The sequence below is a fragment of the Oncorhynchus gorbuscha genome, linkage group LG12, assembly GCF_021184085.1.
Source record: "Oncorhynchus gorbuscha isolate QuinsamMale2020 ecotype Even-year linkage group LG12, OgorEven_v1.0, whole genome shotgun sequence".
Classification (NCBI taxonomy): Eukaryota; Metazoa; Chordata; class Actinopteri; order Salmoniformes; family Salmonidae; genus Oncorhynchus; species Oncorhynchus gorbuscha.
The window spans coordinates 46,152,211-46,162,814 of record NC_060184.1 but is presented as its reverse complement, the minus strand read 5'-3'; the positions used below and the strand labels follow the sequence as shown (position 1 = coordinate 46,162,814).

Genomic DNA, 10,604 nt, shown 5'->3' with positions numbered 1-10,604 from the left:
GTTCTTCATCCTGTAAGCATTACAAAAGCATGTGACAAATAAAAACACTGATTTGATTTGTTTGACCCACGCGAATGTGACCAAAGACATGACTGAAACAGAACCAACTTGCCACCAGACCATCCGGTGGCCAGTTTATTAGGTACATCCAGAATAGCCTGAATTATTTGGGGTATGGACACTTTGCTCAATTGTTATCAAGGGACCTAACATGTGCCAGGAAAACATTCCCTAAACCATTACACCACTGCCACTAGTCTGTACCATTGACACCAGGAAGGATGGAGCCATGGACTCATGTACCAGCGATCATACCATTCTCAAAATCGCTTAGGTCACTCGAATTGCCCATTCTAACTTTCAATCGAACAGTAACTGAATGCCTCAAAGCCTCTCTGCCTGCTTTATATAACCAGCCACAGCCGCGTACCTAATAAACTGTCCACTGAGTGTATACAAATTAATGTGATATTTGATGCTCCCTCTCACTAGTTGATTCTACAATGTAGGCCTACACACATGATTTAAGTTTGTGTGATTGTGTAATATGGTGGTTGGTGACATGTTTATTCGACATTATAAACAAACCTTACTGTTACTGTCCGACGTTCTGTCACAGATGCACCTCCCCTGACTTCACTCCTCAACTTTCTTCAACACAGTTGGTTGCTTTCGCCTTACCATTCAAACGTGAGGTTGGAATAATAACATGTTCAGCTACTTAAGATGTTAGCTCAAATCTAGGTTGTGCCTTTAGATTTAAAGGAAATTAACTAAGGAAGAACTGTTCACTTCTCTCATTGACTTCTCAAACCCCGGTCTGAGACTTCCTAAAATCGCCACTTGATACAGCTACTACCGGAAGTGACGTTTAGCAGCAGATTAGAAGAGCATTTTCGCAAACACTAACCCTTTTCCTAACCTTAACCTTATATCCTAACCTGCTATGTTAATTAACCAGGGGTCTGGTTAGACTGTAAACTCTCCTTCCAGACTCACATTAAGCATCTCCAATCAAAATTTAAATCTAGAATCGGCATCCAATTTCTCAACAAAGCATCCTTCACTCATGCTGCCAAACATACCCTCGTAAAACTGACTATCCTACCGAACCTTGACTTCAGCGATGTCATTTACAAAATAGCCTCCAACGCTCTACTCAGCAAATTGGATGCAGTCTATCACAGTGCCATCCGTTTTGTCACCAAAGCCCCATATACTACCCACCACTGTGACCTGTATGTTCTCGCTGGCTGGCCCTCGCTACATATTCGTCGCCAAACCCACTGGCTCCAGGTCATCTATAAGTCTTTGCCAGGCAAAGCCCCACCTTATCGCAGCTCACTGGTCACCATAGCAGCAACCACTCGTAGCACGCGCTGCAGCAGGTATATTTCACTGGTCACCCCCAAAGTCAATTCCTACTTTGTCCGCCTTTCCTTCCAGTTCTCTGCTGCCAATGACTGGAACGAATTTCAAAAATCACTGAAGCTGGAGACTCATATCTCCCTCACTAACTTTAAGCGCCAGCTGTCAGAGCAGCTCACAGATCACTGCACCTGTACATAGCCCATCCAACTACCTCATCCCCATACTGTTTTTTTGCTCCTTTGCACCACAGTATTTTTTTTTTAATGTGTTTTATTTTACCTTTATTTAACCAGGCAAGTCAGTTCAGAACAAATTCTTATTTTCAATGACGGCCTAGGAACAGTGGGTTAACTGCCTGTTCAGGGGCAGAACGACAGATATGTACCTTGTCAGCTCGGGGGTTTGAACTTGCAACCTTCCGGCTACTATGCTCTAACCACTAGGCTACCCTGCCGTATCTCTACTTGCACATTCATGTTCTGCACATCTATCACTCCAGTGTTTAATTGCTATATTGTAATTATTTTTGCCACTATGGCCTATTTATTGCCTTGCCTCCCTTATTTGAACTCATTTGCACACACTGTATATAGACTTTTTTTATATTGTGTTATTGACTGTATGTTTGTTTATTCCATGTGTAACTCTGTGTTGTTGTTTGTGTTGCACTGCTTTGCTTTATCTTGGCCAGGTCGCAGTTGTAAGTGAGAACTTGTTCTCAACTAGCCTACCTGTTAAATAAAGGTGAAATAAAAAAACATGCATAATCTATATGAGCAGAATTGCTGTCTTATCGCAATTTGGAACTAAATCCTTAATTATTTTTCTGGAAGCTGTGTTGTGACATTGTCCCTACATTTCCCACCATTTGACTGACAGCTAGCAAGAGGCACATCATGCACACACAGCAGAGCAATGATGTGGTGCACATACAGTGGCTTGCGAAAGTACCCCCTTGGCATTTTTCCTATTTTGTTGCCTTACAACCTGGAATTAAAATGGATGTTTGGGGGGGTTGTATTATTTGATTAATACAACATGCCAACCACTCTGAAGATGCAAAATATGTTTTATTGTGAAAGAAACAAGAAATAATATAAAAAAAAACAGAAAACTTGAGCGTGCATAAGGGGGTATGTCTCTATAAGCTTGGCACATCTAGTCACTGGGATTGTTGCCCATTCTTCAAGGCAAAACTGCTCCAGCTCCTTCAAGTTGGATGGGTTCCGCTGTTATACAGCAATCTTTAAGGCATACCACAGATTCTCAATTGGATTGAGGTCTAGACTTTGACTAGGCCATTCCAAGACATTTAAATGTTTCCCCTTAAACCACTCAAGTGTTGCTTTAGCAGTATGCTTTGGGTCATTGTCCTGCTGGAAGATGAACCTCCATCCCAGTCTCAAATCTCTGGAAGACTGAAACAGGTTTCCCTCAAGACTTTCTCTGTATTTAGCGCAATCCATCATTCCTTCAATTCTGGCCAGTTTCCCAGTCCATGCCAATGAAAAACATCCCTACAGCATGATGCTGCCACCACCATGCTTCACTGTGGGGATGGTATTCTCGGGGAGATGAGAGGTGTTGGGTTTGCGCCATTTATAGTGTCTTCCTTGTTGGCCAAAAAGCTCAATTTTAGTCTCACCTGACCTCCTGGACTCTGATCTGGTTTTGACCTTTTGCCTGTCCACGACCATTCTCTTGACTACTCCTTTTGGACGAATAAACATTCTATGACTCCAACCATCTTCCTCCTGTGGCTGCATCTGGGTCTCGCCTTGTGTCAAGATACTTCCATATGTTTGGGGAGTCTCCTACATGCCTTTTGGCGAACACCAAACATGTTTGCTTATTTTGTTCTGGCCACACTTCCGTAAAGCCCATGTGTATGTGTCAGTGCTGTGTGTAAGTTGACTATGCAAACAATTTGGAATTTCCAACACATTACTGTTTCTTATTTTTTTTTAAAGAAGCGGTGTAGTCAGTCTTTCTTCAACTGTTAGCCAAGAGGGACTGGCATGCATAGTATTGATATTAGCCCCCTGATTATAATGAAGATAAAAACAGGCTGGTCTGTTCTGGACCAGCTGCAGCTTAACTCGGTCCTTCTTTGACCATATGACTGGACAATAAATCAAGATAAGATCAAACTAGGGCCTGCAGCATTGTATTTAGTCAAACACATTTTTTCCCAACAGTTTTCTAGGAGCTGGCCTGAAGACAAACACTTTCCTTTTTCAGATTAAAGATATGACAGATAGAAAGCTACTGAGGATGTTAGCTGACTCTATCTACAATAACTCGGCAATGCCAGAAGGTTTGTCATTATTGATAGATAACAATAATTTCCCCACCTCTTCACAAAATCCACCCTAATTTTACAAAATTCAAACTTAAAGTATTTCTTTCATTATAAGATGTTTGATGCATGAAGATGATGGCTCACTGTTCTTGGTTGGCATTTCCTTCCTTCCTGCCCACGTTGCCAATGAAGTAATCATTAAAATAATATAATAACAATATCAAATGCTCTGCCTGAACATCGCTTGTGGTACAGTTGCATATCAGTGAGAAATTATTTTATTTCAGAGTCGTGCGCATGTGCAATAACTTTGAACTTTGTAGTGTTGTACGAGAAGACTGCAGCCCAGGTAAGGAACAAATAGCAAGCAAACTAATTGGAGCAACATCAGTTACATTTCCTTGAGCAACTGCAATTGTGGCTGATTTAATTTATCCTCCTACAGATGGGTAATAGCTCTTTCAAACATGCCTGGGAGAGGGAGTGAGGAATAACCATTGACATTTCATTGTTGAAGTTCAACGCCCACAAATACACCGCTACGATAATTGATGCTCCAGGCAATCGCAATTTCATCAAGAACATGATCACTGGGTCATCACAGGTAAGCTGTCCATGGTAGCCTATCTGCCTGTGGGTGTTTGCAGTTTAGGCCAGGGATGGGGAAACTCCAGTCCTCGGGAGCTGGTGTGATTTCACACTTTTTCCCATCCCTAGCAAACATAGCTGGTTGAAGTAATTGCGTTCTAAACTGAAGATGTTGATTATTGGAGTTGGGTGTGTTGGCTGGGGCAAAAGTGACACCAATCTGTCCCCATAGGACTAGTTGTCTATCACTAGTTTAGGCCAATGCGAATGATTGGTCTTGGTGGTAACCTAATCTTGTGCCTTTGTTCACCATTCATTTCAGGCTGATGTTGCCCTTCTGGTGGTGTCTGCTGCCAGAGGGGAGTTCGAGGCCGGTTTGGCCAGACCAGGGAGCATGCCTGGCTCTCCTACGCGCTCGGTGTCAAACAAGACACTTTGATGAAGTGATCCAAAGCGTGAGCATTTTCCTCAAGAATCAGCTATGATCCCACTGCTGTGTAATTCGTTCCAATCTTGGCTGGACCGGGGTCAACCATATTCTCCCATCTCAGAAAGTGAGAGAATTTTGATTTAATTTATAAAGATGTCTGCTGTGTACATGTCACTGCTCAAAGGTTCCAGTGTGGAAGATCAAGACTGGGATTCTGAAGCCTACCATGATCCTGTCGTTGTCCCCTACAAAGCTTAATGCAGAGGTCAAGTCCATTTAGATGCACCACCAGGGTCTGGAGCTGGCTGGGCCTGGTCACAACATGGGCTTCAACATCAAGAACTTAGCTGTGAAGAACTTCCGCTGCGAAGATGTGGCTGAGAACATTGTACTGTGCTCATTTAGTTCTGTATTACTTCCCACAGCTCATAATCTGAACCATCCTGGCAAAATCAAGATGGGCTACTCTCCTGTGCTGGACTGCCACATCACCCATGTGACCTGCCGCTTTGCAGAGCTGAAGGAGAAGCTTGACCGTCGCACAGGAAAGACGCTAGAGGACTTTCCCCAGACCCTGAAGTCTGGAGATGCTGCCACTGTCAAGATGATCCCCAACAGAACCCCCTGAGAGCTTTTTCACCTACCCTCCTTGAGGTACACTACACTTCTCACCATCTTTTCAGGGTACTGGTAGTGAGCTTAGAAATTGCAGCTGTTACTGCATAACATTTTCTAGATCAATGTTTTACTGGCACATGGCTTTCCTTCCTACATGTCTGGTCTTTTAACAAATGGCTGCTTGTACACCAGGTGCTCCCCATCTAGACTAGATTATGATTTTTCAACACCGATACAGCTACTGATTATTGGAGGACCAAAAAAAGCCGATACTGATTAATCGGCCGATTTAAAATCAAATTAAAATGTATTTGTAATAAGGACAATTACAACAATACTGAATGACACTTATTTTAACTTAATATAATACATCAATAAAATCCATTTAGCCTCAAATAAACAATGAAACATGTTCAATTTGGTTTAAATAATGCAAAAACAAAGTGTTGGAGAAGAAAGTAAAAGTGCAATATGTGCCATGTAAGAAAGCTAACGTTTAAGTTACTTGCTGAGAACATGAAAGCTGGTGGTTACTTTTAACATGAGTCTTCAATATTCCCAGGTAAGAAGTTTTAGGTTGTAGTTATTATAGCAATTATAGGACTATTTCTCTCTTATACGATTTGTATTTCATATACCTTTGACTATTGGATGTTCTTATAGGCACACTAGTATTGCTAGTGTAACAGTATAGCTTCCATCCCTCTCCTCGCCGCTACCTGGGCTCGGACCAGGAACACATCGACAACAGCCACCCTCGAAGCAGCGTTACCCATCGCTCCACAAAAGCCGCGGCCCTTGCAGAGCAAGGGGAACAACTACTTCAAGTCTCAGAGCAAGTGATGTTTGAAACGCTATTAGCGCGCACCCTGCTAACTAGCTAGCCATTTCACATTGGTTACACCAGCCTAATCTCGGGAATTGATAGGCTTGAAGTCATAAACAGTGCAATGCTTGAAGCATTGCAAAGAGCTGCTGGCAAAACGCACTAAAGTGCTGTTTGAATGAATGCTTACGAGCCTGCAGTTGCCTACCATCGCTCAGTCAGACTGCTCTATCAAATATCAAATCATAGACTTAATTATAACATAATAACACACAGAAACAAGAGCCTTGGGTCATTAATATGGTCGAATCCGGAAACTATCATTTCGAAAACAAAATGTTTATTCTTTCAGGGAAATACGGAACCGTTTCATATTTTATTTAACGGATGGCATCCCTAAGTCTAAATATTGCTGTTACATTGCACAACCTTCATGTCACGCCTTGGTCTTAGTATTTTGTGTTTTCGTTAATTATTTGGTTAAGCCAGGGTGTGACATGGGTTTATTTTGTTGTATTTCGTATTGGGGTTTTGTAGTTATTGGGATTGCGGCTGAGTAGGGGTGTTGTATAGGCTTGGCTGCCTGAGGCGGTTCTCAATCAGAGTCAGGTGATTCTCGTTGTCTCTGATTGGAAACCGTATTTAGGTAGCCTGGGTTTCACTTTGTATTTTGTGGGTGATTGTTCCTGTCTCCGTGTTAGTGTTCACCAGACAGGCTGTATTAGGTTTCACGTTCCATTTGTTGTTTTTGTATTTGTATAGTTATTTAATGTATCGCGATCATTCATTAAAGACATGAGTAACCACCACGCTGCATTTCGGTCCGACTCTCTTTCGACAAACTAAGAACGCCGTTACAGAATCACCCACCACACACGGACCGAGCAGCGTGTTAACAGGCAGGAGCCACAGGAGAGGCAACAGAAGCAGCTGCAGTGGGAGAGGCTGCACCACTTGGAGAATTGGACATGGGAGGAAGAACTAGACGGAAAAGGACCCTGGGCTCAGCCTGGTGAATATCGCCGCCCCAAGGAGGAAATAGAGGCGGCGAGAGCGGAGAGGCGCTGGTATGAGGAGGCAGCACGGCGACGTGGATGGAACCCCGGGAATCAGCCCCAAAAATGTCTTGGGGGGGGCTTACAGGGAGTATGGCTACGCCAGGTAGGAGACCTGCGCAAGCTCCCTGTGCTTACCGGGGGGCTAGAGAGACCGGGCGGGCACCGTGTTATGCAGTGGTGCGCACGGTGTCCCCAGTGCGGGTGCATAGCTCGGTGCGGTATATTTCAGCTCCGCGTATCGGCCCGGGCTAGATTGAGCGTCGAGCCAAATGACATGAAGCCGGCTCTACGCGTCTGGTCCCCAGTGTGTCTCCTTGGGCCGGCTTACATGGCACCAGCCTTGTGCTCGTAGTCTCCGGTTCGCCTACATAGCCCAGTGCGGGCTATTCCACCTTGCCGCACTGGCAGGGCAACCGAGAGTATTCAACCGGGTAAGGTTGGGCAGGCTCGGTGCTCAAGAGCTCCAGTGCGCCTGCACGGTCCGGTCTATCCAGTACCACCTCCACACCCCAGCCCTCCGGTAGCAGCTCCCCGCACCAGGCTTCCTGTGCGTGTCCTCGGCCCAGTACCACCAGTGCCAGCACCACGCATCAGGCCTACAGTGCACCTCGCCTCTCCTGCGCTGTCGGAGTCTCCCGCCTCTTCAGCGCTGTCGGAGCCTTTCTCCTCTCCTGCGCTACCGGAGTCTCCTGTCTGTTCAGCGCAGTCAGATCTGTCAGTCTGCATGAAGCAGCCAGAGCTGTCAGTCTGCAAAGAGCTGCCAGTCTGCAAGGAGCTGCCAGTCTGCAAGGAGCTGCCAGTCTGCAAGGTGCTGCCAGCCTGCATGGAGCAGTCAGAGCTGTCAGCCTGCATGGAGCAGTCAGAGCTGTCAGTCTGTATGAAGCAGCCAGAGCTGTCAGTCTGCATGAAGCAGCCAGATCTGTCAGTCTGCAAAGAACGTCCAGTCTGCAAGGAGCTGTCAGTCTGCAAGGAGCTGTCAGCCTGCATGGAGACAGCCAGAGCTGTCAGTCTGCAAGGAGCTGCCAGTCTGCAAGTAGCTGCCAGTCTGCAAGGAGCTGCCAGTCTGCAAGGAGCTGCAAGGTGCTGCCAGTCTGCATGGAGCAGCCAGAGCTGTCAGTCTGCAAGGAGCTGCCAGTCTGCAAGTAGCTGCCAGTCTGCAAGTAGCTGCCAGTCTGCAAGGAGCTGCCAGTCTGCAAGGAGCTGCAAGGTGCTGCCAGTCTGCATGGAGCAGCCAGAGCTGTCAGTCTGCAAGGAGCTGCCAGTCTGCAAGTAGCTGCCAGTCTGCAAGGAGCTGTCAGTCTGCAAGGTGCTGCCAGTCTGCATGGAGCAGCCAGAGCTGTCAGTCTGCATAGAGCAGTCAGATCTGCCAGTCAACCAGTCTCTTCCAGATCTGCCAGTCAACCAGAATCTTCCAGATCTGCTAGTCAACCAGAATCTTCCAGATCCGCCAGCCAGCCAGGATCTACCGGAGCCTACTACCTGCCTGAGCTTCATCTCAGTACTGGGCTTCCTCTCAGTACTGGGCTTCCTCTCAGTACTGGGCTTTCTCTCAGTCCCGGGCTGCCCCTCAGTTCCGGGCTGCCCCTCAGTCCCGAGCTGCCCCTCAGTCCCGAGCTGCCTCTCAGTTCAGTGGGGTTCTGGGTGAGGACTATTAGGCCATGGTCGGCGGCGAGGGTGGATTATCCCAGGACGCGAAGGGGAGGAACTATGACATTAATGGAGTGGGGTCCACATCCTGAGCCGGAACCGCCACCATGGACAGACGCCCACCCGGACCCTCCCTATGGTTTTGAGGTGCGTCCGGGAGTCCGCACCTTAGGGGGGGGTGTTCTGTCACGCCTTGGTCTTAGTATTTTGTGTTTTCGTTAATTATTTGGTCAGGCCAGGGTGTGACATGGGTTTATTTTGTTGTATTTCGTATTGGGGTTTTGTAGTTATTGGGATTGCGGCTGAGTAGGGGTGTTGTATAGGCTTGGCTGCCTGAGGCGGTTCTCAATCAGAGTCAGGTGATTCTCGTTGTCTCTGATTGGGAACCGTATTTAGGTAGCCTGGGTTTCACTTTGTATTTCGTGGGTGATTGTTCCTGTCTCTGTGTAGTGTTCACCAGATAGGCTGTATTAGGTTTCACGTTCCGTTTGTTGTTTTGTATTTGTATAAGTTATTTCATGTATCGCGATTCATTCATTAAAGAACATGAGTAACAACCACGCTGCATTTCGGTCCGACTCTCTTTCGACAAACGAAGAATGCCGTTACACTTCAATGTTATGTCATATTTACGTAAAATTCTGGCAAATTAGTTGCATATACCCTGACTCTGCGTGCAATGAACGCAAGAGACGTGACACAATTTCACCTGGTTAATATTGCCTGCTAGCCTTTCTCTTAGCTAAATATGCAGGTTTAAAAATATATACTTCTGTGTATTGATTTTAAGAAAGGCATTGATGTTTATGGTTAGGTACACGTTGGAGCAACGACAGTCCTTTTTTTGCGAATGCGCACCGCATCGATTATATGCAACGCAGGACACGCTATATAAACTAGTAATGTCATCAACTATGTGTAGTTATAACTAGTGATTATGATTGATTGATTGATTGATTGTTTTTTATAAGATAAGTTTAATGCTAGCTAGCAACTTACCTTGGCTTCTTATTGCATTTGCGTAACAGGCAGGCTCCTCGTGAGGTAGGTGGATAGAGCGTTGGACTAGTTAAGATTGAAGATTGAATCCCTGAGCTGACAAGGTAAAAATCTGTTGTTCTGCCCTTGAACAAGGCAGCTAACCCACCGTTCCTTCAGGTCGTTTTGCAGCAAGGTGCTTGAAGCAGATGTTTGCTGTGGGGGTCATCAAGTCAGTGGATAAGGATCAAAGAAGCATGCACAGAAAGGCCATGTCTCAAAATGAATGAATTTTAGTTTACCAGTTCTGTTATGAAAAGAGCTTGTAGCATCAAGTTGACTGTGTGTGTGTGGGTGTTGCAACACAAGGCACTGTTTTTGAATGTGAAGTTGCTTTTACATTTGACTCCTCTGGAATGACTTCAGGAATTGAATGGCCTGTTGCATTTTAGACTGAAATGTTTAAATGTGCAAAAAGCTTCAGACTGAAATAAGTATTTTACTTTCCCTGAAGTCCTGTACATTTGTAGCAACTAGTCCTTTTTCTTTAGAAGTGACTACAAGTGTTAGTTTCTGTACATGCTGTTCTGGGTTGGTGACACTTATTCTTATTATTGGAATATAAAAACGGCAAATGATTCAAATCCATTACAACAAAACACTTTAATACAATGGAATGATTGGGGTTGATATTCCTTTACATAGAGTGTAAACCAGAGGAATTAGTCAATGGGGAGGTAAGGACACATCTATCAGTTCCATCTGGTTGCAATGACCTGTCCAAAA

At 45.3% G+C, this 10,604-nt stretch overlaps 1 pseudogene; it reads left to right on the top strand.

The window, feature by feature from the left end:
• Positions 1–3,678: 3,678 nt before the first annotated feature.
• On the top strand, positions 3,679–10,108 carry LOC123990377 (annotated as a pseudogene).
• Positions 10,109–10,604: the final 496 nt, after the last annotated feature.